This window comes from Cervus elaphus, chromosome 12 (assembly GCF_910594005.1).
Source record: "Cervus elaphus chromosome 12, mCerEla1.1, whole genome shotgun sequence".
In the NCBI taxonomy this organism is placed as follows: domain Eukaryota; kingdom Metazoa; phylum Chordata; class Mammalia; order Artiodactyla; family Cervidae; genus Cervus; species Cervus elaphus.
This window is the reverse complement of record NC_057826.1, coordinates 46193179-46216488: the sequence shown is the minus strand read 5'-3', so window position 1 is coordinate 46216488 and position 23310 is coordinate 46193179. Positions and strand designations below refer to the sequence as shown.

Here is a 23310-nt window from a genome sequence, read left to right as displayed (position 1 = left end):
TTTTAAAACGTAACTGCTGGCAATGGCCCTGCAGCTCTTTGGAGTCAGGTGTAAACTACAATTCTGTATATTCTTGTGATTTTTAATTTACTTTTCTTAGGACAAAGGACTTGAAGTTTATTTGAGAGCTGCTTGTTGATTTCTATTTCTTTTAATTGCCCTTTTTCATTTCTAGATCATGCCTTATCTAGCAATATTGGTAAAATGGCTGTCTTTTATAGAGTTAAATACAGACTTTAGTATAATTGTATAGACCAATTGAAAAAAAAACTTGGCAAAGTTTTTTCAAAAATGCATCGTAAATAATTAGCCAGAGTATAGAAATGTAGCTTCAGCTTCTTTAATTTTAAAATGAAGACATCACTTTTTAAAAAGTGGTAAGATCACGTTGAAAATGTTATTGGATTATAGTTGATTTACAATTTTGTGTTAGTTTCAGATGTATAGCAAAATGATTCAGTTATACATATATCCCTCTTTTTCAGATTCTTTTCTCACATCGATTATCACAAAATATTGAGTAGAGTGCTATACAGTAGGTCCTTGTTGGTTATCTTTCTTTCATATATAGTAGTATGTGTTTGTTAATCTCAAGTTCCTGATTTATCCTCCCTCCCCATCTTTCCCTTTTGGTCACCATGTTTGTTTTCGGTATCTGTAAGTCTGTTTCTGTTTTGTACATAAGTTGATTTTTATCATTTTTAAAAATTAGATTCCACATATGAGTGATAGCATGTATTTGTCTTTCTCTGTTTGACTTACTCCACTTAGTATGATAATCTCTAGGTCCATCCATGTTGCTACAAATGGCATTATTTTGTTCTTTCTTAATGGCTGAGTAATACTCTGTTGTATGTATGTTCCACATCTTTACTCATTCCTCTGGCAATGGACATTTAGGTTGCTTCCATATCCTGGCTACTGTGAATAGTGCTGCACTGAATACAGGGATGCATTTATCTTTTCGAATTTTAATTTCTCTCCAGATAGATGCCCAGGAGTGGGATTGTTGGGTCATGTGGTAGTTCTATTTTTAGTTTTTAAGGAACTTCCATTCGGTTCTCCATAGTAGCTGTACCAATTTACATTTCCACCAACAGTGTAGCAGGGTTCCTTTTTGTCCACACTCTCTCCAGCATTTATTGTTTGTAGATTTTTTTTGATGATGACCATTCTGACTGGTGTGAGATGATAACTCACTGTAGTTTTGATTTGTATTTCTCTGATAATTAGTGATGTTTAGCATCTTTTTATGTGCTTTTTGGCCATATATATGAAGGTCAGGTGGAGAAGGAAATGGCAACCCACTCCAGTATTCTTGCCTAGAAACTCCCGTGGACAGAGGAGCCTGGTGGGCTGCTGTCCATGGGGTCGCAGACAGTCAGACACGACTGAAGTGCCTTAGCATGCATGCATGTATTGGAGAAGGAAATGGCAACCCACTCCAGTATTCTTGCCTGGAGAATCCCAGGGACAGAGGAGCCTGGTAGGCTGCTGTGTGTGGGGTCGCACAGAGTCGGACACGGCTGAAGCCACTTAGCAGCAGCAGCAGCATGAAGGTCAGGGGCTTCATTGGTGGCTTAGCGGTAAAAAATCTGCAATGTAGGAAATGCAGGAACCATGGGTTCGATCCCTGGATTGGGAAGATCCCCTTGTGAAGGAAATGGGAACCTCTCCAGTATTCTTGCCTGGAAAATCCCATGGACAGAGGAGCCTGGCAGGCTACAGTCTATGGGGTCACAAAGAGTTGGATACAACTGAGCGACTAAACCACCACATGATCAGCTTTTGACTAGCAGAGGGAGATGACAGATTGGGTGGGGTCTAGTGCATACCAAGAGAGGTATGATAAGGCAAGAAAGATGAGGAGCCTGTTTCATATTCACTGTCACAGTCATTTCTCCAAGGATCTGGGGAGTGCATTGACTTTCTTTTTTTTTTAAGCTATAACCTTTTGGTGAGTCACACAGTTGTGTGTGGGGGAGGCAATGAGGTGAGACGAGGGGAGAATATGGATGAGGGTCTTTGGATCTTTTAGCTTTTCTATTCTCTCCTGTTCTACACTGTAGAGTGCTTGCCTCCCAGGGAATCCCAGCTTTAATGTACTGTTTAGGACTGCAGATTACTTCGAGAACTTATCCATTTCCAGTACACCAGGTTTGTACACCAAAACTTTTGTATGCTTTCTCTCAGAACTCACCTCCCCCATATCTAGATTAGGTGTTAATCTCATGTGCTCCTTTTATTATGCTGGGCATAGGTACTAACCATGCTTGGAGTCTTGCTTCAGTGGTCAGTATTGTCCGTTAGATGGTAAATTTGGTGGGGGGATGCAGATGCTGTATCTGTCTTATTTGCATTTCTATCACCTTGCACAGTGATGGGTGTGGGCACTCAACTGTTAAATGAATGAACAAAACAAACATGTGATCACCTCTTACTAAGACAGAAGCTGTCCAGTCTTTTGTAGACGTATAACTTCCCTTTGATGCAGCATTCCACAAACTAGATTTGTTCCTCCTGCTTTAAACAAAAGGGAATAGCTACCTTTTCCCCCTCTGTCTTCAGACTGTACAAATTAGATGATCATCATGGCTGGTCTGGTTTAGGTTTGGAAGGGTTTTGAGGCTTGGACTGGCTCCTTTAGCTGATAGTGCTGAATTACAAAATATATATAAGCTTCACTTTTTATCTCTCTTAAGATGCTTACCATTTTTTAAATGCGTTACCCTCAATGCTTAGTGTTATTATAGGGTATGCTTGAACCCCAGTACTTAAAAGTCCAACATAGTAATGAAAAGAAAATTCAAAACCTAGCTAATGATATTCTGATGTTACTCTAGGTAATACAAGACTATTTCAGTTGAAAAACTTTGTGATAATTATTTCTGTCTCTAAGTGACTGCATCTTGAGTAACCTTTTTTCTTTTGGCCCCGAACTAGAACAACTTGTGTAAAATGTGATGTGTTACATTTGAAGGCTAGTTTTGAGTACATCATTTCAATTACATGGAACTTAATAGACAATTCATTTTTTATTTATCCAAATATTTATTAATGACTCTGAGAATTATAGCATCCTTTCCTCAAGGATGGACTTAGAAGAAGCAATGACTTTGAAAGAGAAGTCCTGGGTACAAGTTATCAATAAGAAGTTAGGAAAGTTAGAGAGAAAACTAAAAGAAAAATAAAGATCAAAGGCAGAATAATTGTAAAAGCTTGTAAATTAAAGGAGAAAAAAGATCACATATTTTTCTCAGTATATTTAGAAACAAAATTTGATAAAATTGATGTACATTCATAATACTCATTCTTAGAAAACGAGGAGTAGGTGGAGTATTTCCTTATCCTGATAAGAGTGTCTACCAAAAACCTACAGCAAATGTTGTTCTTAACAGTGAACATTAGAATTAAGATGTTTATTCAGTACTTTTGGAGGTCCTAAATAGCACAGTAAGACAAGGAATATAAATAAAATGTATAAAGATTAGAAAAGAAAAAAACATGTATTTATTTTCAACTATGTATAACAAATCTTTAGAATAGTGTGACTAAGTAATAAATAGATGGTAATATACATGTAAGTATATATATTTAAAAGCTAGCACTATAATAGTAAAAAAAATATAAAGCACCAGTAAGTCTAAAAATGTACAAGGTCTTTATGAAGGGAATTTACTTTGACATTTGTAAAGGCATTAAAGAAGGCATAAATAAATGTAGAGATTATACATATGCATGGATAGAAAGATTCAATATCATGAATATGTAAGTCTTTTCAGTCTGATGTATAGATTTAACATACTCAATTTCTGAGGAACTTAGATGGAAACGTGAAAGGTCAAGAATGTCCACAGTGAGGCAGTGGGATCTGGTCCTCTCAGGTATAAAAAATAAATACAAAGCTATGTTATAAAGTCATGGTAGCTAAGGCCTTATAACATTGGCCCATCGGTAGTGAAAATGACCAAAAGAACAGAAGAGCAAATCCTGAAACAGATATGCCCTGATATGGTGACTCACTAGGAAGAGTAATTTTTCTCGATAAATGGTACTATGATAATTAGGTGCCTTTCAGGGAAAATTAGTGAAATTGGATTCCTACATGCACCTTAAAAATTACCACTGGATTGAAGACAATGTGAAAGGCAAAAATGTTTTGAAAAATAATGTAGAAGAACATCTTTATCACTTTAGGTAAAGAAGGATTTCTTAGCTGTATTTTTGTTTTGTTTTTTGGTCACATCATGAGGTATGCAGAACTTCTCTGATCAGGGATCCAACCTGCACCCCCCAAAGTGGAAATGTGGAGCCTTAATCACTGGACCTTGAGGGAAGGCCATGGATTTGTTTTATATTATGTAAAGAAAACTGTGTATAAAAGATTGATAGGGATGACTACTTGATGGTTGAGCTATTGAAAAGGAGAAAGGACAGACAACTAGGTCCTACCGTATAGCACGGGGAACTGTGCAGTCAGCACCCAGAGGTAAACCAAAATGGAAGAGAATATATACATATAGAGAGAGAGTGTTCCTGGTGGCTCAGTGATGAAGAGCCCACTGCTGATGGAGGAGACATGGGTTCAATCCCTGGGTCAGGAAGATCTCCTGTAGTGGGAAATGGCAACCCACTCTAGTACTCTTGCCTGGGAAATCCCATGGACAGAAAGATCCCGGCATGCTACAGTCCATGGGGTCGCAAAAGAGTTGGATACAACCTAGTGACTAAGCAAACTACACACACACAGAGTGGGCTAGTGGTAAAGAAACTGCCTGCCAATACAGGAGACATAAGAGAGGTGGGTTTGATTCCTGGGTTGGGAAGATCCCCTGGAGAGGGAAATGGCAACCCACTCCAGTATTCTTACCTGGGAAATCCCATGGACAGAGAAGCATGGTGGGCTACAGTCCATGGGGTCACAGAGAGTTGGACACAACTGAAGCGACTCAGCACATACACACACACACACATATATATATGTATCTATATATAATAACTGTCACTTTACAGCAGAAATTTACATAACATTGCAAATCCAACTATATTTCAATTAAAAAAAAGTGAAAAGACAAACCACAAATAGGAGGAAGATATTTGCAACCACTTAACTGTCAAAGGACGAGTACCTAGAACATTCTTCTCAAAAGAATTCCTGCATGTTCCTAAGAAAAAGACAACCCAATAGAAAAAAAGGGAAAGGACATGACTGTGCTTTTCCACAGGAAGAAATTGAATGGCCAACAAACTAAAAAAAAAAAAAAGAAAAAAAGAAATTGAATTGCTCAACCACATTAGCAATCAAAGAAATGCTAATTTACATTACAATGTGGTACCATTTTGAGAAGTCTGACAATAAACACCTGATGTTGGTGAAGATGTGAAGTTGGGACTGTAGAACAACTGTGGCGGTTGAGTTGCTCAGTCATGTCCGATTCTTTGTGACACCATGGACGGTAGCCAGCCAGGCTCCTCTGTCCATGGGATTTTCCAGGCAAGTTTACTGGAGTGGGTTGCCATTTCATTCTCCAGGGAATCTTCCTGACCCAGGGATCATACCTGCATTGCAGGCAGGTTCTTTACCACTGAGCCACCGGAGAAGCCCCTAGTTTGGCATTGTCTTGTATTATTGAACATATACATACCAATGTCCCAGGAATGTCATTCTTTCGTAAGCATCCTTCTCCTTTGGTATGTTCTGAATTGGTTCAGATGTCAATTCAGTTCAGTTCAGTTGCTCAGTTGTGTCTAACTCCTTGCGACCCCATGGACTGCAGCATACCAGGCCTCACTGTCCATCACCAACTCCCGGAGTTTAGCTCAAACTCACGTCCATTGAGTTGGTGATGCCATCCAACAATCTCATTCTCTGTCGTCCCCATCTTCTCCCTCCTTCAATCTTTCCCAGCATCGGGGTCTTTTCAGATGAGTCAGTTCTTCTCATCAGGTGGCCAGAGTATTGGAGTTTCAGCTTCAGCATCAGTCCTTCCAGTGAATATTCAGGACTGATTTCCTTTAGGATGGACTGGCTGGATCTCCTTGCACTCCAAGGGACTCTTAAGAATCTTCTACAACACCACAGTTCTAAAGAGTCAATTCTTCAGCAGTCAGCTTTCTTTGTAGTCCAATTCTCACATCCATACATGACTACTTGAAAAACCATAGCCTTGACAGGTCGGACCTTTGTTGGCAAAGTAATGTTTCTGCTTTTTAATATGCTGTCTAGGTTGGTCATAACTTTCCTTCCAAGGAGTAAGTGTCTTTTAATTTCATGGTTGCAGTCACTATCTGCAGTGATTCTGGAGCCCCCCAAAATAAAGTCTGCCACTGTTTCCACTATTTCCCCACCTATTTGCCATGAAGTGATGGGACCAGATTGCCTGATTTTAGTTTTCTGAATGTTGAGCTTTAAGCCAATTTTTTCACTCTCCTCCTTCACTTTCATCAGGAGGCTGTTCAGTTCTGATTCACTTTCTGCCATAAGGGTGGTGTCATTTGCATATCTGAGGTTGTTGATATTTCTCCCAGCAATCTTGATTCCAGCTTGTGCTTCATCTAGCCCAGCGTTTCTCATGATGTAGTCTGCATATAAGTTAAATAAGCAGGGTGACAATATACAGCCTTGACATACTCCTTTTCCTATTTGGAACCAGTCTGTTGTTCCATGTCCAGTTCTAACTGTTGCTTCCTGACCTGCATACAAATTTCTCAAGAGGCAGGTCAGGTGGTCTGGTATTCCCATCTCTTTCAGAATGTTCCACAGTTTATTGTGATCCACACAGTCAAAGGCTTTGGCGTAGTCAATAAAGCAGAAATAGATGTTTTTCTGGAACTCTCTTGCTTTTTCCATGATCCAGTGGATGTTGGCAATTTGATCTCTGGTTCCTCTGCCTTTTCTAAAACCAGCTTGAACATCTGGAAGTTCACAGTTCATGTATTGCTGAAGCCTGGCTTGGAAAATTTAGAGCATTACTTTACTAGCATGTGAGATGAGTGCATTGTGCAGTAGTTTGAGCATTCTTTGGCATTGCCTTTCTTTGGGATTGGAATGAAAACTGACCTTTTCCAGTCCTGTGGCCACTGCTGAATTTTCCAAATTTGCTGGCATATTGAGTGCAGCACTCACAGCATCATCTTTTAGGATTTGAAATGACTCAACTGGAATTCCATCACCTCCACTAGCTTTGTTCGTGGTGATCCTTCCTAAGGCCCACTTGACTTTCACATTCCAAGATGTCTGACTCTAGCTGAGTGATCACACCATCGTGATTGTCTGGGTCATGAAGATCTTTTTTGTACAGTTCTTCTGTGTATTCTTGCCACCTCTTCTTATTATCTTCTGCTTCTGTTAGGTCCATACCATTTTTTATTACCATACCTTTATTGTGCTCATCTTTGCATGAAATGTTCCCTTGGTATCTCTGATTTTCTTGAAGAGATCTCTAGTATTTCCCATTCTGTTGTTTTCCTCTGTTTATTTGCACTGATCACTGAGGAAGGCTTTCTTATCTCGCCTTGCTATTTTTTGGAACTCTGCATTCAAATGGGTATATCTTTCCTTTTCTCCTTTGCTTTTTGCTTCTCTTTTCACAGCTATTTGTAAGGCTTCCTCAGACAACCGTTTTGCTTTTTTGCATTTCTTTTTCTTTGGAATCGTCTTGATCCCTGTCTCCTGTACAATGTCACAAATCTCTGTCCATAATTCATCAGGCCTTCTGTCTATCAGCTCTAGTCCCTTAAATCTATTTCCCGCTTCCACTGTATAATTGTAAGGGATTTGATTTAGGTCATACCTGAATGGTCTAGTGGTTTTTCCTACTTTCTTCAATTTAGGTGTAAATTTGGCAATAAGGAGTTAATGATCTGAGCCACAGTAAGCTCCTGATCTTGTTTTTGCTGCCTGTATAAAGCTTCTCCATCTTTGGCTGAAAAGAATATAATCAATCTGATATCAGTGTTGATGGTGATTTTGGAGCCCCAGAAAACAGTCTGTCACTGCTTCCACTTTTCCCCTTCTATTTGCTATGAGGTGATGAGTATGGATGCCATGATATTAGTTTTTAAATGTTGAGTTTTAAGCCAGCTTTTTCACTCTCCTTTTTCACCTTTATCAAAAGGCGCTTTAGTTCCTCTTTGCTTTCTCCATTAGGGTGGTATCATGTGCATATCTGAGGTTGTTGATATTTCTCTCAGCAATCTTGAATCCAGCTTGGAAGTCATCCAGTCCAGGATCTTGCATGATGTACTCTGTGGCTTCCCTGGTGGCTCAGATGGTAAAGAATCTGCCTATAATGTAGGAGACCTCGGTCCAATCCCTGGGTAGAGAAGTTCCCCTCTAGAAGGAAATGGCCACCCACTGTAGTATTCTTGCCTGGATAATTCTATGGACAGAGGAGCCTGGTGGGCTACAGTCCGTGGGGTCGCAAAGAGTCGGACATGACCGAGTGACTTTCACTTTACTTCACACCTCTGCATTTAAGTTAAATAAGAAAGGTGACAATATATAGCCTTGATGTATCCTTCCCCAATTTGGAACCAGTCTGTTGTTCCATGTCTGATTCTAACTCTTGCTTCTTGACCTACATACAGGTTTCTCAGGAGGCAGATTAGGTGTTCTGGTATTCCCATCTCTTTCAGAATTTTCCATGGTTTCTTGTGATCCACACAGTCAAAGACTTTGGTGTAGTCAGTGAAGCAGAAGTAGATGTTTTTCAGGAACTCTCTTGCTTTTTCTTTGGTCTAATGAATGTTATCAATTTGATCTCTGATTCCTCTACCTTTTCTAAATCCAACTTGCACATCTGGAAGTTCTTGGTTCACATACTGTTGAAGCCTGGCTTGAAGGATTCTGAACATCAACTTGATAGCATGTGAAATGAGCACAGTTGTGCAGTATTTTGAACATTCTTTGGCATTGCCTTTCCTTGGGATTGAAATGAAAACTGACCTTTTCCAGTCCTGTGGCTATTGCTGAGTTTTCCAAATTTGCTGGCATATTGAGTGCAGCACTTTCACAGCATCATCTTTTAGGATTTGAAATAGCTCAGCTGGAATTCTATCACCTCCCCTAGCTTTGTTCGTAGTGATCCTTCCTAAGGCCCACTGTACTTCACACTCCAAAATGTCTGGCTCTAGATGAGTGACAATACCACTGTAGTTACCTGGGTCTTTAAGACCTTTTTTGTATAATTCTTCTGCGCATTCTTGTCGCCTCTTCTTAATCTCTTTTGTTATTGTTAGATCCTTATCGTTCCTGTCCTTTATTGTGCCCATCTTTGCATGAAATATTCCCTTGTTATCTCTAACTTTCTTGAAGATATCTCTAGTCTTTCCCATTTCTACTGTCCTCCTCTATTTCTTTTCCATCTTATTCTCATGTCTAGGCTCTCATCTTTAAAGAATGAGAGGTGATACAAGAGGCAGCTGCCACCAGAACCCCATTTAAGCTTCTCATGGCCGAAGTCTTCGGACTGAGAATTGTGTGAGGAAGAATCCATTGAGTCCAGCCCTCTTATGTCATATTTGAGGAAACGAGGCCCGGAATGTGTTGGATCACACACAGGTGGTAGCAGAGCTGAACACTGATGGTTAGTTGTCCAGCCCTCTTTAACTTGCCACATCACCTCATAAGTGTTTCTTTGTATTTATCGCCAGCTTTATAGTTATTTGTGTATTTGTCTTATGTTTCTCTGACTGTAAATTCTGAGGGGAAGGACTATATCTTAGTTACATTTGTCGCCTTTGAAGTAGTTAACTGGTCTTCTCAGTACCTGTTAAATTGCAGTCAAAACATGCTCTTGTACCAGACATGCCGTTTTCCTACTCCTCACTGCTTTGAAGGTGTTCAACTCAAGCCCTGGCCCCTATCTGAAGCCTTGGTCAGATTGTGCCCTGTTTCTGACTGCTCAGGGTCTTCAGTCCTCCCAATCATCTTGCTAGATAAAATCTCTCATATTGAGGAAACAGGCTCAGAGAGGTTACATGACTTGCCATGGATCACACCGCTAGGAAGCGACAAAGCCCCATTACATGTTTGATATCCTGTGTTGGGTGACATCTTGTATCCTGATGATCTTGTTTCATGTGTCTTTTGTAGAAAGTGAGTCCATTTTGTTTCTTTACCCTGATTGCTAGCTTCTTGAGGAAAGTGGCGAGATCACATATTTCTCCTGTGCCTTTTGTAGTTGTCAACACAGTACTGGGCATGTAGAAATTGCTTATCAAATTCTGTTACTGCTGCTGCTGCTAAGTCGCTTCAGTCGTGTCCAACTCTGTGAGACCCCATAGATGGCAGCCCACCAGGCTCCTCTGTCCCTGGGATTCTCCAGGCAAGAATACTGGAGTGGGTTGCCATTTCCTTCTCCAATGCATGCATGCATGCTAAGTCGCTTCAGTCGTGTCCAACTCTGTGCGACCCCATGGACAGCAGCCCACCAGGCTCCTCTGTCCACAGGATTCTCCAGGCAAGAATACTGGCGTGGGTTGCCATTTCCTTCTCCCAAATACTGTTAAGTTGAATGCAAATGTAGCTTGATTTACCAAAAAAGAGCAGCTGTCAGTGGCGCTCTAAGACACTTTTTGAGTCATTCCTGAATGTAATCAGCAGGGAACAGAGGGAAGTGGAGGAGGGATGAAGCTGTCAGAGAAAGTCAGATGGTGGACACAGTTAGCAATGGAGTGGCAGCTGGCCTGTTGTCAGACCAGTGGTGAGGGGCGGAGGGGAACCCGCACACAAGAAGACAGTCCAGGTAACACAAAAAGTTTACTGCGGAGATGAGGGATGGGAGAGGAGTACTCAGAAGTAGCCTAACACCTGGCCAGGTTAATGAAGATAGAGCACTCAGATACATTGAGAAAACGTTGATTAAAGGAATATCCAGACCTTAATGTGGCTTTGGAGAATTGATTTCTAGGGTGAGATTTGAATGGGTAGAGAAGCACTTGGCTTAGTTCATGATCATTCTGTTAATTACTGAGGCCGTGAGAAAAGGAACATAAGTAGACAAGGTTGTTGCTGGTGAAACAACTTCCCTCCCCTTTTCTCTACTATGGCGATCAATAGGGTCTCAGTCCTGAGTCCTGATGGTCAGAAGTGAAGGGAATTCAAATGACTGCACGTGTCCTCCGTACCCAGAGATGTGTTGTGATGACCAGCGCCGTGGATGTTCTGGGACTGCTTCATTTCACTTTCTTTTTTTGCACTGCCCTGAAAGTTAGTGAGGTGCTTTAGAAATTCCAGTACTTTGACAGCTAAACTGTATTTCCAATTCTGCCTTTTCCCAAAAGGATCATAAAAATCCACTGACAGACCACATGCTCCAGATTTTGGTTTGGAAAGTCACACTGCATCTGCTGAGTTAACAGTCATTTTGTATCTGAACCAGATGTGAAGCCTCTTGCATTAGAATGCATGCAGTAAATGTCCAGTTTCCTCAGAGAAGCCTACACATTTTCTTTTGTGAAGTTCTGTCTCCTACAGAGATCAAGATCAAGAGCTTTTAGAGAAGTAATAGAACTTTAGTCTGTTCTTTTCTGTGTCAGAAATGTTCATTTTAGAACTATTTTATAAAAGCTAAAGCTATATGTATCTCAACTGCTTAGAGGTACCAGTAGTTAAGGGAAATTATTTCAAATAAAAAATTGTAATTTCTATGCAGAAAAGTTCTTTATCATGTTCTATCTAAAATGTAAATATGGAAAAGCTTTTCTTGAACATTTGCTTAAAACATTTTCTTGAACATTTGAACTTTTAAGGTGATACTCATTTCTAGGAAAATTTCAGTATCATTGTTAGGAGTTTTGGTTTATTTTCAGTGTTTAATAGCTATATAGCAATTGTATTTTTCTGTGATGTACAAATAAATAGGAAAGTTCTAAATTAAAATGATATCAGTGACAACATCATTATTTTAATGGAAAGATAATTCTTGGGGTCAAAATGCTTAACTTACTAACTTTTGCAATCAAATTTATTGGTATGTGAGGGCTAGTTCAGTTCAGTTGCTCTGTCGTGTCCAACTCTTTGTGACTCCATGGACTGCAGCATGCCAGACTTCCCTGTCCATCACCACCTCCCAGAGCCTACTCAAACTCATGTCTATCGCGTCGGTGATGCCATCCAATCATCTCATCCTCTGTCGTCCCCTTCTCCTCCTGCCTTCAATCTTTCCAGCATCAGGGTCTTTTCAAATGAGTTAGTTCTTCACATCAGGTGGCCAAAGTATTGGAGTTTCAGCTTCAGCATCAGTCCTTACAATGAACATCCAGGACTGATCTCCTTTAGGATGGACTGGTTAGATTTCCTTGCACTCCAAGGGACTCTCAAGAGTCTTCTCCAACACCACAGTTCAAAAGCATCAATTCTTTGGCATTCAGCTTTCTTTGTAGTCCAACTCTCACATCCATACATGACTACTGGAAAAACCATAGCTTTGACTAGATGGACCTTTGTTGATAAAGTAATGTCTCTGCTTTTTAATATGCTGTCTAGGTTGGTCTTAGCTTTTCTTCCAAGGAGCAAGAGTCTTTTAATTTCATGACTGAAGTCACCATCTGCAGTGATTTTGCATCCCCAAAAAATAAGTCATCACTGTTTCTATTGCTTCCCCATATATTTGCCATGAAGTGATGGGACCGGATGCCATGATCTTAGTTTTCTGAATATTGAGTTTTAAGCCAACTTTTTCACTCTCCTCTTTCACTTTCATCAGGAGGCTCTTCAGTTCTTCACTTTGTGCTGTAAGGGTGGTGTCATCTGCATATCTGAGCTTATTGATGTTTCTTTTAGCAATCTTGATTCCAGCTTGTGCTTCATCCAGCCTGGCATTTCACATGATGTACTCTGTATATAAGTTAAATAAGCAGGGGGACAGTAGATAGCCTTGACATGCTCCTTTCTCTATTTGGAACCAGTCTGTTGTTCCATGTCCAGTTCTGTTGCTTCTTGACCTCCATATAGGTTTCTCAAGAGGCAGGTCAGGTGGTCTGGTATTCCCATCTCTCAGAGTCTTTACCAAATGAGTCACAAGGGAAGCCCATGTGAGGGCTAACTTTATACTTTTAACAAATGGGTCTATTAAGGCATGATTATAGAATTATGAGAATGATTTTCATGTGTAGCTTATAAAACCTTTTTTACTACTTTGAGGTCACCTCTTTCATATATAGATTCTCATTTTATTCTCATTAAGCTGAAGTACAGTATTACATGTTTCTTCAGTTTCCTCCAAACCCTTGAAGTTTCTAAAGTTGCTGCTTGTCTATCTGTTATTCATGCACAAATACTTACATCCTCATGGTGTTCCTTTCATGTGTTTTATGCTCCTCTTGTCTGTAATTTTCTTTCCCCTCTTGACTTGTTTTCCTGCAGATTCATAGTTTCCTTGCTAACACAGAATCTTTATTTTGCCTTAGCATACCTATATTGAGGTCTCTTTATTCACTCTTTTTTTTTTAATCAGGCCCTGTAGATTGTTTCTGAGTGACCATCTTGCTCACTGACTTTGACCCCTATATTCTTAGTCCCCTCCCTTCAAATGTCTTTCTAATAGATGCATTCAGAAAATAGAACTTGGAACTTCCCTTGTGGCCCAATGGTTATGACTCCAAACTTCCAAAGCAGGGGGCATGGGTTTGAGGTGGGAACTAACACATGCTACACAATGTGGCCAAAAAAGAAAATAGGAGCTTGGTTCCCGTAGGTGTCCTTACTATCTGGTTGATGACAAAGACAGGTATAGGTTTGGGAACCAAGTTCTAACCTGAATGCTTGAGTTTTCCATTTGCGCAGGGCAGGAACCTGTCTGGGTCAATTAGGGAGGCTTGGAAATTGCATGGGTTAAGCAGGAGGGAGCAACTTGTTGGAATACTTTCCCTGACTTAGGTAAGAATCTCTCTGGCTTTTGATAAAGTAACTACTACCTGGGTCTTTTCTGAGTGCGGTTCCTGAGGAACTAAGTGGTCTTCCCAGTGTGTGTGGGTAGGTGTCCTCCTGAGTTCCTCGAATTCATAAGCCACCTCTCCCCCTTTTTGATCTACTCCTTAGTTTGTTGGTGTTCAACTCTGGTGTGACTCTGTCCACCTGTCTGGGACCTCCATTTGTATTTAGCCCTTCTGAAGTGAAGTTGGTTCTGTGCCACCTTCATATGAGGCTGCCTTCTTGGTTAGGGAACACTAGAGGTTGCTCTTTTCCCATCTTACCTGTGCCCTTTCCTCCTTCCCTGGAACTTGCTGATGGGTCTAAGTAGCAGTTGTTGCATGTGTAGCATTCCCCATGATACAGCCATTAGCTGGAACAAGGGGTCCTGTGGAGAAAATATAATACTAGTAATTTCTTTTGAATTTATGGGAAAAGTCAAGTTAGTGGAGAGGATTTTAGGTTTTTATCCCATCTGCTCTGTTATTCTCGGCTGTACCTTAGTACAAAGTGGCTTAGGATACAGAGCAAAATAATATGTTTTCAGTTATTTTGCTGTATCATATAGTAAGTTTGCTATATCATTTCATTGTGTTCTTCAAAGCATATCTTGACTCCTGAGGGTTCTGCCCAAGCATAGGTTGTTGAGTCCATCAAGAAGAATGTGACTGTACTTTGTAATGCCCTTTAGGAAAAAATCAACAGGGTAGCTTGTTATGAACATCCTTCCAGTAGTTCCATTTTGCAAGTACACTGGTTTTCTGTTCCAAGGAGGATGCTACTGCTTGGTTCGTCTCTGGCCAGTTTGGTCTAGATTTTCCCTGGACTATTCAGCAGTAGATCCACAGCTCTCCTTTCCCTTTGAGTGACTCAATGATCATTGTTTCCAAGACTCTTTCCTTATTCTCTGAAGCTCCAGGTAGCCCTTCTTGGAGTTCTTACCATGGCCTTTCAATACATTCCAGATTTTCGCTCCCAGATATGAAGAGTCCTAAGGTTGTGGTTAAGTGGGCAAGATTTGAGAGATGGTGTCTTTAGGAGATGTTGAATGAAAAAGCCTAGCAGACCTTGTAATGAGCTGTCAGTCTGAGGTATGTAGGGAGAAAGAAAGTGTTGGGTACAAAGTTGAAGGCAAATGAGATGATTCAGAGCCATTTGAGGTTGAGCTTTCCACACTGGTTTTCCACATGTATACGGTGGAGTGCTTGTTAGGACCTTGTTGGGTTCACAGGCCTTGGAAGTGGGCTTACCTTCACTTCTTTCACCAGAATGGTTCTAAATTCACCTGTTTTATATATTAGAGTGACAGGTAAGATTTCATTTGAAGAAACTTGCTAAGGAAAGTTTGCAACCAGCTGGACAAGAGCAGTTTTCTGAGGAGTGAAGGATCTGCGGCAGTGACGTTAGGTAGTTTTGAGTCCAAGTGCCAGGGCATCCAGCTGGCTGTGAAGACACTGACCTGCTATGGACAAAAAGTAACCCAAACTTAAAACTGCTCTAAGTCAGACAAGAAGCTCCCCAAACATAAAATCATCTCTGTAGTGATCTGTAATAAAATGCTAGGATGCAACATACTGTGTTCATTCCTTATTGCTCAATTGACTGTCCTAACAGGAAAAAAGCCACTGTGTGCTGAACAGACATGCCTGAGCCTTGCTGTCACTTACTGAGTGTGGCTCACACATGCTTCCTTAACTACTCTCACAAGAGTGGACATGTGAATTCACTCCAGATTTTTAAAAATGAAAGAAAATAAGGAAAGACTAGTATGCATTATAACCTTCTCAATTAATGACACATTTATGAGAATGCCAAATACTATATAGTATTTGGAATAGTATTTGGAATTCTCTCGTAAATGTGCCATTAATTGAGAGGGTTGTAATGTGCACTAGTCTAGCAAATAACTTTGCCAGGCAGTGTCAGTGAGCAGTTTGGAGACCTCTGAGTGTGGATTATAACTCATTTGACTGTAGATTTTTATTCCAGTTAAAAAAATAATAATAAAGTGGAAAAAAGGCATTTGAATAATTATAGACTCTTAAAGCACCTCTATGGATCCCAGAAGGCTTGAGATCCCACAGACTTGAGGCTTCTCATAAGGACTGCAGTGCCTTGTTTTTTTATGATGTGTTATTTTCATCTCCTTTAAGACATTGTCTTGTGCTTAATTTTCTAAAATAAGATACATTATTTCCTTGGAACCTAACAGGAGAAGTAGAAAAACATAAACAAGGATATATCAGACTGAAAAATGCAACTAACTGGCTTGAACTAGCACATATCTAATTCTGCATGCAACAAACAGGGAATACAGATTATTTTCATATTTAAAAACCCCCTCCCCAATTTGATATTAAGCAGACCACATTTACTGACCCAAAGGTAATAAAATTAGAAAACAAGAACAATAATCACAAAAAAGCCAACAATGTGATCTGACAGACTGATAGGCTGTCAGATAGGCTGGGTGACTGCAAGTACTTCTGTCCTCTTTTGCATAAGTAAACTCAAGGCACACCCTAGTCTATATACACAGCTGTTGATAGAAATGCAAACAGTCCCTTGCTAAGACTGCCTACTGAATAGTTGGAACTGGGCAAGACTTCTTGAGAATCAACAAGAAGTATATCCCACTGGACCTGGGCCATAGGTGAGTTTCTTTTTTTTTCCCTTTTGATTTAGCTGTTAAAGAATATGATATGTAGGGAGCAGCTAAACATGTGTTGTAAGTATATTAACAGAGACAGTGGATCTGATGAGAGCTAGAAAGACCTATAGCCGGCTGTTTAGAGCTTATCAACACCAAACAAGAGAGGCTAAGAATCCGAGTACTGTTGTCTGGTGCTGCTAAAACGTCAGGAAATAGTTTGATTTTTTTTTCCTGAGCCTATTTTACTGTTTTTAAAAGAACTAAGTTAACATATGGTGGAATATTTACAGACAATAGTGTTTTAAACTCATGATCAACTTGTGTCTGTATGCTGCCTTTTCATCAATATATGATAAAACCCAAGCTGGCACCATGGAGAAGCACTTGGGTTTCAGAAATGGCCCTGTTCCCAGACTTAGCTGGAGGAAAACTCCTCTTTCCTTATTGGAAAAGCAGAAGTCCCTAATGAGCTTGTGAAGGAGGGTCCAATACCTTAAAATTGAGGTAGCCGCTCACCATTATAAGGAGAGCACCAATATTCATTGACTGGCATTGATGGTGTAAGGTCAGTTTTTACTCGCACAAGCTGAAGTTTAGGACGAGTACCTGGAGATGAGAGACAGGAAAGCCAGAAAAGGAGAGAGAGCAGAGGGGTCATGACTCAGGGCAATGAATAGACATGGGACCCAACAGGAGGGAATCATAGGGTGGACAGGAGACTGTGGAAAAGAAAACCAGCTGTGAAGAGATGATGTGCTTTCATAAGCCAGCCTGCATCTGAGAAGCATATCCCTGGGGCAGAGAACAGCTGTGCTCTGATGTGGTCAGCACAGGCAAGGCTATGGGGTTGACAGAACGAGGGAGAAATAAAGACATATCCAGTGCATCTTAGTGGCCTTCGTGAGTGTCTGTATGCCAGACCAATGCTTCACCTCAGTCGGGTGTGTGGAGTAGGAGCCCTCACCATTCACAGCTCCTGAAAGTATGCAGTTACGTACAGTGCGTGCGTGCTCAGTTGTGTCCGACTCTTTGTGACCCCCCCCAGCCTTTTCTGTTCTTGAAATTTTCCAGGCAAGAATACTGGAGTGCATTGCCATTTCCTCCTCCAGGGGATCTTGCTGACACAGGGATTGAATCCGCATCTCCCGCCTTGGCAGGTGGATTCTTTACCGCTGAGCCACTGGGGCACAGTGCATCTCATCACAGAAAAGATGAGGTACAGTCTGTGCCCTTTGATTAAGAAGTCAGGGAAATGTTACAGTACACTGTAGAAAATCACACTTACAAAACAACAGTGACAATGATGTCCTAGTATGCAAATAAAGGAGTCTAGAAAGGCAGGGCGGTGGTATACCCTGGACACAGTTTCTCTACATGAATAAATATAGAGTTTTTGTCCTAGTTTTTTAAAAAGGCAATGATGAAGGAACCCTCTCTTCCCCAGCTACTACCAACTCAGGGATATTTACCCCACTGTTTTTATTGTTTGGAAAGTCATCTTCAACAGGTCTGGATTCTTTTAATTCACAGTTTTTTTCATCCTAAAATTTTCTTGTTGTGGAAGAAGCATTGTTGCTCCACCACAAAGCGAGGTGATTCTTTTCTTGACTGGGTGCATTTCCTCTGAGAAATCAGCATCTTCCCTGTGTTACCTCACATGAAAAGCTTTGAGGCAGGTGAGATGCACATGGACAGCCAGATTGTGTTGGCCAAAGGCCTTCCAACCCTCCCACATTCCAGGAGGACCAGACTCGGCAGAGTCCTCAACTCTGATCCTCAGTCATAAATACACATAAAGGGTATTCCAAGGTGTTTTGCAACCTTGGAAATGCATTCTTCAATTTCAGGTCCTTTGAGTGCTTCTTCATTTGTAATCCTTCCAGTTCTGTCTGTGGTAGCAACATGCTCACTCCTCATATTTCCATCTTTGAGTCTTGGCCCTGGGAGTTTGGCGTCACTCTGACATAGCCAACAACTCTTCACTTCTACTTCTTCAAAACTTAATAGCAGAATTTCCTCTATGAATCAGTTAGTCTTGCAGATATATTGCCTTCCAGGGAGCTTAGGTCTTTTCATACTGTTCATGGGGTTCTTTCAAGGCAAGAATACTGAAGTGTTTTGCCATTTCCTTCTCCAGTCCTGAATACTCTTTGGAAGGACTGATGCTTAAGCTAAAACTCCAATACCATGGCCACCTGATGCGAAGAACTGACTCATTTAAAAGATCCTGATGCTGGGAAAGATCGAAGGCAGGAGGAGAAGGGGACTACAGAGGATAAGATGGTTGGATGGCATCACCAACTCAATGGACATGAGTTTGAGTAAACTCTGGGAGTTGGTGATGGACAGGGAGGCCTGGCGTGCTGCAGTCTATGGGATCGAAAAGAGTCGGATACGACTAAGCAACTGAACCGAACCAAGCTTAGGTCACTCCTCCTTTTCCATTTTCAGAAAATGTTTTTACTCCATTCTTTAGGAGCTTTATTAGGTTCAGTGTCCCTCTTATGATATCATGGAAAAGACACCAGTCTTAATGTCATAATATCAGTTTTCAAACCTTAATCTGTTGTAGTCATTAGAAGAGCTATGATATATTGATTTCCATCATGCATTTTGCTACTCACTTTACACAGGTGGGTGGTGGTGTCCCATTGTTTGAATTTAGGAGACCTTGACTCTGACACCTATGTTTCATTGTCTTCGAGGGAGTAGACTTCACAGGTATTGCACTTCTTTGTAATTCTTGGAGTCTTCCTTGCTTCATGGTGTCTTTAAGAAGCACATTTAGCCACAGGTGAGACATTCCATTGACAGGACATGTGGTTGTGACCATTATGGGGATACTTTCATGTTATTTGAGATATTACTCAGCAAACCAAACAGCCACTCCTATTACCACGGTATTGCCTATATTTTACAAGTGACAGATTCTGTATTACACCTTTATTCCTGTTACTCTGTGTCTATAAAACAGGATGTACTTGTCACAAACTATGAGCAATACAACACCCAGTGTTTACTTTTCATAAATTTTGGTAAACATTCATATTCTGATCCTAAAAGAGGTGTGGACAACAAATAACATCTTTGGAATAAATGAATCAATGATCTCTATAGTTTAAAAAAACAAAAAAGCCAGTATCTCATTTGAGTTGTTGACAGTGGTCTTCCAGAAGAACATTTTCTACTTCCATGGAACATTCTGGTGCCTCTGCTTTTTGTAGTTGCTTGAATTATTGGTCTACCGGTTTATGTTGGTTACCTACAGAGGTGATGGTAACATCTTAGAAATAGTAGGTGAACTCTTGGGTTGGGACTGTTTATTTTTTCTTTATTCTGGGCCTTCTCTGTAATACTCATAAAGAATTGCAAATGTCTGAAGAATGCTTTTACACATGATATATTTGGATGTCCTGGCAATATTTGGGAATGTATATTTAATTCAACAGTTTTTGTAGATAATTCTGTTTTTTCCTTGAATAATTTGTCACTTTATATATCATCTAAATGGCATTTAGATATCATCATCTGCTAGAAGTTAGTCTTTTCACTTTGTTTAAATAGGGAAAATGGAATATTCCTATGTAACAGGCACATGTATAAATATTAAGATATGTAAATTTAGATTCTGTCAGTTTTTAGTCACATGCCTCTCTTTTCACTATCAATGGTGGATGTATGATATTACTACAAAACACTATATTGAGAAGAATCCATTTACAAATCATAGATTATAGGTGAATATGTAATGCACTTATAATCTAATATTCTGAATTTGGATAAAGCCAAACTCATCTTTCAATAAGGAGACAAGGAAGAAAGACATTCCTGTTTCTATTTTTCAAAGCCTATGTAACTTTTCTCTACCTAAGATCTTCTTGAAAAGAATAATTATTTGTTTGCACCAAGTCTTAGTTGTAGCACATGGGATCTTTGATTTTCGTTATGGCACATGGAATCTTTTTTTTTCTTTTAATGTTTTTAATATTTACTTTTATTTATTTGGCTGCATTGTGTCTTGGTTGCAACATGTGGTATCTACTTCCCTGACCAGGAATTGAACCTTGGCTCCCTGCATTGGGAGCTCAGAATCTTAGCCACCAGACCATCAGGAAAGTCCCTACCTGAGATCTTTGCACAAACAAGATAAGCTCTTTGCTTATAATTTCATCTATTTCACTGTCAACCTGTTCAGTTCAGTTCAGTTGCTCAATCGTGTCCGACTCTTTGCGACCCCATGAATCGCAGCACGCCAGGCCTCCCTGTCCATCACAAACTCCTGGAGTTTACTCAAACTCATGCCCATCGAGTTGGTGATGCCATCTAGCCATCTCATCCTCTGTCGTCCCCTTCTCCTCCTGCCCCCAATCCCTCCCAGCATCAGGGTCTTTTCCAATGAGTCAACTCTTCACATGAGGTGGCCAAAGTATTGGAGTTTCAGCTTCAGCATCAGTCCTTCCAATGAATATTCAGGACTGATCTCCTTTAGGATGGACTGGTTGTATCTCCTTGCAGTCCAAGGGACTCTCAAGGGTCTTCTCCAACACCATAGTTCAAAAGCATCAATTCTTCAGTGCTCAGCTTTCTTTGTAGTCCAACTCTCACATCCATACATGACCACTGGAAAAACCATAGTCTTGACTAGATGGACCTTTGTTGGCAAAGTAATGTCTCTGCTTTTTAATATGCTATCTAGGTTGGTCATAACTTTCCTTTTAAGGAGTAAGCGTCTTTTAATTTCATGGCTGCAATCACCATCTGCAGTGGTTTTGGAGCCCCCCAAAATAAAGTCTGACACTGTTTCCACTGTTTCCCCATCTATTTGCCATGAAGTGATGGGATCAGATGCCATGATCTTAGTTTTCTGAATGTTGAGCTTTAAGCCAACTTTTTCACTCTCCTCTTTCACTTTCTGCCATAAGGGTGGTGTCATCTGCATGTCTGAGATTATTGATATTTCTCCCGGCAATCTTGATTCCAGCTTGTGCTTCCTCTAGCCCAGCGTTTCTCATGATGTAGTCTGCATATAAGTTAAATAAGCAGGGTGACAATATACAGCCTTGACGTACTCCTTTTCCTATTTGGGACCAGTCTGTCGTTCCATGTCCAGTTCTAGCTGTTGCTTCCTGACCTGCATACAGGTTTCTCAAGAGGCAGGTTGGATGGTCTGGTTGGCCCATCTCTTTCAGAATGTTCCACAGTTTATTGTGATCCACACAGTCAAAGGCTTTGGCATAGTCAATAAAGCAGAAATATATGTTTTTCTGGAACTCTTGCTTTTTCCATGATTCAGCGAATGTTGGCAATTTGATCTCTGGTTCCTCTGCCTTTTCTAAATCCAGCTTGAACATCTGGAAGTTCACAGTTCACATATTGCTGAAGCCTGGCTTGGAGAATTTTGAGCATTACTGTAGCGTGTGAGATGAGTGCAATTGTGCGGTAGTTTGAGCATTCTTTGGGATTGCCTTTCTTTGGGATTGGAATGAAAACTGACCTTTTCCAACCTGTTGAGTAGGGTGGAAACATATCCATTCAAACTAGACCAGAAATTGAGAAGAGGAAGGTCATGTGCACAGAGAGCAGAGGCTGTCTTCTATTGTAGAAATGGGGAGCCCCACTCTTGGGCAGTATACATCTTGCTTTCGCAGTGAAAGTAAATGTGTTTCATTTCAGGGTATAGCAATTGCAGTGACCTGAGACAGTGATAGCCAGAGCTCATTTGGTAAACACACATTGCACCTACTCAGATCTTGGTGTATTATAAAATGCTTTGGTGATGAACACTCTAGCTCTGACAGTGCTGAAATTACCCAGTTAAAACTCACTGTTAGATCAGAATGCCAAGGTAACTTTTGTGATAAAGGTCTCGTACATGACAGCAGCTAAATTGAATTTTTCAATTTTTTCAGAAGGTTCAGGCACTGGTTGTAAAATTACATACTTTGCCTAATAAGAATGTGATGAGGCTATGCTTTAGTAGTAGTATTGATAAAGAGAAATTTCAGTTGTTGAACACGATTCAAACCAAGCAGTGTGCTAAAATTTTCTGTGGTTTATGTCACTTCATCTTTAAAGTAACCCAGTGAGGTTTGTAATGTTAGTTCTACTTTGTAGTTTAAGAATGCAGGCTTAGTGTGACGAACTTGGACCAAGTCACACCAACAAGTGTTCAGAATTTGAACCCAAACCTACTTACCACCATATTAAGAAAACATCCCTTTCTTATACAGTCTTGAAGTTCTCCTTAAGGATGATGACAAAACGTGTGACTGTCTCCTGCCATTTGTGGCGTGTGGTAGTGGTTCAGGTAATACCATCTCCCCCTGCTTTGTTAATCTCTGTACTAAATATGGTTGATAGAGGGAAAATCAGGCTTTCAAGAACTGGCCAGATTATCTGGGGTAACTGTAGAATGACTCTGCCTTGTGATAGGGGATCCTAAGACTGGAATCTATGACTGAATTTAATAGGGAGCTTCATGGAGAGTTTGGACTATGTTGTGTGTGTGTGTGTGAGGGAGAGAGAGGCACATAGAGACACCGAGATTCACACAGAGAGGGGTCTTTCCCGTTTGTTTTAGCTAAACCATTTTCTTCTATCTTATTTCATGAAGAGCAATTAAAATGTATTTTATTTTTTAAATAAGGAAGAAGATCATTGACTTTCTCTTACCAGGTATTTGTCACCACATGGTACTTGTTGAAGAAGTGGGTGTTCCTTGTCTTCTATTGTTACTATCATG

At 40.4% G+C, this 23310-nt stretch overlaps 1 protein-coding gene across 9 annotated transcripts in view; it reads left to right on the top strand.

Annotated features, from left to right (window-relative positions):
• The window catches only part of RAB27A (RAB27A, member RAS oncogene family), an 85613-nt gene that overhangs the window by 27567 nt on the left and 34736 nt on the right, over nt 1-23310 (top strand). The window contains exon 1 of one of the 9 annotated variants that reach the window (XM_043921158.1): nt 16466-16568. The exons of 7 other annotated variants lie outside the window; for them this stretch is intronic. The gene's annotated coding sequence lies outside the window, so the exon portion shown is untranslated. Of the gene's footprint in view, nt 1-16465; nt 16569-22850; nt 22876-23310 lie in introns of those variants that run through there. One more of the 9 variants, XM_043921156.1, reaches the window with a different exon arrangement.